Raw genomic sequence first — 5,170 nt, 5'->3', positions numbered from 1 at the left:
TATTACTCCCCCAATAACCCACATAATAAATTTGTCTATTGGTTCAGGATTTATCCCAAGCGACATGAAAAGGGCTCGGGTAACACCTCTTTACAAGAAAAACGCAAAAACTGAGGCAGGTAACTATAGGCCTGTTTCAATTCTAGGTATTATTTCGAAGGTCTTGGAACGTACCGTATACAACCAGTTAGATACCTACCTCAGGGAACGTAATCTACTATACGGTATGCAATCTGGTTTTAGAACGAACTACTCAACAGACACCAGCTTAATATACCTTTACGATCTGATAAAACAGGAATGCGACAGAGGTAATTACTCGGGCTTAGTCTTGTTGGATCTTCAAAAGGCATTTGATACAGTGGACCATGATATTCTATTAAAAAAACTTCAGGCATTAGGAGTGGCGAATATTGGCTGGTTCAAGTCCTACCTTACAGGTCGCAATCAACTAGTACAGGTAAATGAAGCCCGCTCAGATGACAGAGAGATAACTTGTGGTGTACCACAAGGTTCAATTCTAGGACCGCTGCTGTTCCTGATCTATATTAACGACATGCCAGGTGCGGTGAACTGTAAGTTACTGCTATTTGCAGACGACTCCGCTCTAATTGTCTCAGGTAGGGACCCGGTTGAAGTAGAGGAGAAACTGAGTGTCGAACTGTCATCGGTCCAGGACTGGCTCATAGATAATAGGCTGTCCTTACACCTCGGTAAAACGGAAAGTATTGTCTTTGCATCCAAACCCAACCTCAGGAAACGCAGCGATGTACAGGTCAGATGTGGGGTTAATGTCTTAGAGTCAAAACAAGAAGTAACCTATCTTGGAATACCCTTAGATCAGTCCCTCTCAGGGAATGCTATAACAGATAAGATTGTTTCCAAGTGTTCACATAAAGTCAAATTTTTGTACAGAAAAGCCAGAAATTTTGATCTGGAAACAAAGAAGCTTCTGGTCTCAGCCCTGTTACAACATCACTTCGATTACGCTTGTAGCTCTTGGTACAGTAGTCTGAGCAGAAAAAAACCAGTCCCGGCTACAGGTTACACAAAATAAGATAATTAGATTCATACTAAACCTACCTCAACGTAGTCATATTGGTATTGAAGAATTTAGCAAGGTAGGAATGTTACCAGTAAAATATCGTGTCCAGCAGCTGAAACTAAACCAGGTTTACAATGTCATTCATAATTCTGCTCCCTCATATGTGAGCTATAATTTTACATTATCGGCTAGGAACCGAACCCGGAACAGTCAAGAGTCTCTTATCGTACCCCATGCAGGTCCCTTCACCAAAAACAGTTTTCACTTCACAGGTGCTCAACTATGGAACTCACTACCTGTGTCCATTAAGAAGACAAATAGCAAGGTTACCTTCAAGAAAAAAGTCAAGGGTTACTATATGTCTCAGCTATGGACAGAGAACAGCCTTGACTTTGTGTACTACTAGCTTAGTGAGGGATACCTGAATCCATGAGTAATACCATCCATATCTGCGTTCACTCATAACTGTTTCTGACCTCCCCTCCCCTCCCTTTTTTCAGAAGTTTAGTTAAGCATAACAATGTTTGATGTTTACAAATTGGTTTCCACCTTTGTTTTGCCAGTCATAATATGGCATATGCCTCAGGTAGGTTCCGAGAACAGTTATGATCTGACCTCTTTCCTCATTCTCCTTGTTGTTTTACTCATTCGAGTACTGGTCCCCTGTACCCTACCTCTGGTGCTTCAGGTTATAATGTACTACTCATAGTAATTGCCCACTCCGTCCTGAGATTCAGGTAAAATGTTAGATATGATTAATAGGTAACCCTAGCTGCAGTGTAGGATTCACTATTACTACATGTTGTTACAGATGTTGAATATTGTAGTATATCAGTAATGGTCCTACTCTGATATAGTACTCACTCATCCATGTTGATACAGATGTAGAAAAATGCAATATATTATTAATGGTACTACTCCGATTTAGTACTCACTCATACTGTTTTGTTACAGTTCATCATTATTTTGTTGTTCCTTTGCTGAATGCAAGGTTCCTTTTGGATGGTGCTCAAATATTCGGACTCAATGTTCCTATGTGTACAAACATTTCAGTAATATTAGCAAATCTATAACAATGTTTACGTGTCATATGTGTACTGACTGGTATTACTCATGAGTGTCTCTGGTCAACCTCAACCCCCTATGTATGTTTGTCCGTGTGACTTAATGTAGAAAAATTACCTGATGAGGACCACAATGGAAATAAGCGTTCATGCTTTTTGTGTTATCCTCGGCAATTTACATGTATTATTTCGAACTATGTGTTCTTGTCATTATTTGCACTTCATGTACATTGATTTATTGCCAAATAAAGTCTATCTATCTATCTATCTATCTATACTCGCTAGTAGATGACGTCACGGGATCATATGCAAGGATGTATACGTCATCAGGAGATTTCACCATGTTTCCACATAAAAAAACTCAATAAAGCTAGATTGCCACAAAATGAGAGGTATGAAACTATCACCAAATATTGTAAGTGTCATGTCTATCGTCCTGGAAAACTGATGATAGAGTGCAGCTCTTGTAAACAATGGTACCATAACAACTGTGTAAATCTGTCTGTGCATGATGTCAGGGAAATGTGCACAGATGACACTTACACTTGCCCTCAATGTAGGAATGATTGAGAATTGTGCTGCAAATAAAAATAAAGTGTTTTTACCAGTAGAGATTTTCCACCTACATGTATAGGCCTACATGTATTTTAATTGTGCTGCTGTAAATAAGAATAAGTTATTTTCCACATACATGTATTTTAATATTGAGATTTTCCACATACATGTATTTTAATATTGTTCTGCTGTAAATAAAAATAAGACTATTTTTATATAAAATATTCAAGTCTTGTCTTTTACTAGCAGTTCAAACTTTTTTAATGTAAAAAACGTCCACCCAGTAATAGTAATATATTTATATATTATATAATTCATCATTCCACGTGAATTTTTTTTATAAAGTTTTGATATTTTAATTTTCTTCCATAAAAGAAGCTTGAAGTCTAATATTGCGTTTTATTTGGGCCTCTGAATGTCTTCCGTCACATCGGACTTCGGAAACTTCCGAAAATACCCGACATTGCCCGAAGTGATAACAACACAAAAACGTGACGTCATCTACTAGCGAGTATGGAATCTAGACCTGACCGTACACAAACGTTTCTGTGGAATCATATCTCTACTTCGAAAGTAAACATGACATGACGAGGGAGCCCAATAGTCGACATTTTCAAATATTCATTCAACCTCATCACATTTTTGTGTATCCACATATAGAACCATTTAATTCCCTTAAAAAAAATCACCGACCTGTTCTTAATCCTAACCAGATAGTTATTATCAAAAGGACGATAGAATACTAAACGGTGTCAGTTACTTGGTTATGACACGGAACTCACTTGGCAAGGAACGCTTACTGTTACCAGGCGGTACGGTTGGAAGCAGACGACTGAACCATTTTTCGAGAAAGGCAGCCAGCTAGCCACACGACGCTCGCTCGCCCGCTGGCTTTGGGAGGGGGAGAACAAGAGGTCCCACCCTCTTATCATACAAACGCGTGCGCACATGGTCTGCTGTAGTGGTTAGCGTCGCGTGATGCTACGTTGTGGGCCCGAGATCTATTCTCAATCGGGGCTTAGGAAACATTGCAATACTGCTCCCCTAGAGTAAAGGAAAAGGTGCGTTGTGTAAGGTCACAACATTACCTATGAATCGGGATACACACACACAAGAAATAATGGTCTCAAACTGTCAGGAAATAAATTTAATTTGGAAGTGTGTAGAAACAACTTCGCCAACCGTGTAGTTAATGAATGGAATAAACTTCCTGCACAGGCAGTGCAATGTAGTTCAGTTCAAAGCTTTATGATTCGTTTAGATAAACATCTCAGAAAGATGCTGTAATAACTCATTTATTTTATATCTGTTTATTTGTTTGTTATTATATGTCTGTTTATTATTTGCTTGATTTTCATTTATTATCATTCATCTGTCAATATCATTATTTACTATTACCTGTTTGTTTATTACTTAACTATACCTATACATTTGTCTATTTTATTATCATTTATAATATATTTTTTATTTTATTATATTTTTTATCTATTTATTTATCATTATTATATTTTTTCGCATCCGACCTTGTTATGGACCAAAAGGTCTCCTGTCGGCATGATCCGCCTTTGTAATCCTTTGTAATACATACACACACACACACACACACGCACACACACACACACACACACACGCACGCACACACACACACACACACACACACACACACACACACACACACACACACACACACACACACACACACACACACACACACACACACACACACACACACATATATATATATATATATATATATATATATATTGTTGGCGTTTTTTTTTTTTTTTTTGTGGAAAACGCGGATGAGTTTTTTCCGGTTTATTGGGTGATCCTATTCTGTTACAATCTCGACATGGCAGCTCCGAGGTCAACTTTGGGGGTGCCAGATCTTCCTAGCTAAAAGAAAAAAATTACAAAAACTGGGCGTGACCTACGAGAAGGCACCCAATAGGAAAACTGCAGCAGGGTAGCACTCTTGTGATGCCAGCCCGTAGAATATCGGTCGTCGAGTTGGCCTATGACCCCGACTTGAGCGAACTTCTAGCTTCTTTAGATGTCCTGGCAGATCTATGGGAGTAAAGGTCACTTCGTGACCTCCGAGCTTAGCTGAGCGGTCTTGTTTGTTCGATCTTAGCTGAGAGGCCTCATTGTAATGAAAGGCCTTGTTGTCTCTTCATGGTGGAGAGATGGTGGAGGGAAAGAAATCGTCCGACGGCGAAAGAAATCATCTGTCGCCTCACATTGCTCGGCCACGTTTTCGTCACCGTCCCGGTGACTGTACACTTAGAGAAAGAAGAAAGAAGAAAACAACAACAACAACAAAAAACAACACAAAACAAGGTCCTAATCAAGGCCTTGGCATGAAGGTTATCTACACATAAGTTTGGCAAATGGGTGCCGTAAAGGAAACATACAAGAACAAAACATATGAACAACGTCAGGAACTTAAAGGTACGGATTTCGGAAAGTAGATATTATTTCCGTTCACCTGGGCAATAATATACAT

Source organism: Oratosquilla oratoria, chromosome 11, assembly GCF_046742065.1.
Source record: "Oratosquilla oratoria isolate Oo_2021 chromosome 11, ASM4674206v1, whole genome shotgun sequence".
Classification (NCBI taxonomy): Eukaryota; Metazoa; Arthropoda; class Malacostraca; order Stomatopoda; family Squillidae; genus Oratosquilla; species Oratosquilla oratoria.
This window is presented reverse-complemented; position numbering follows the sequence as displayed.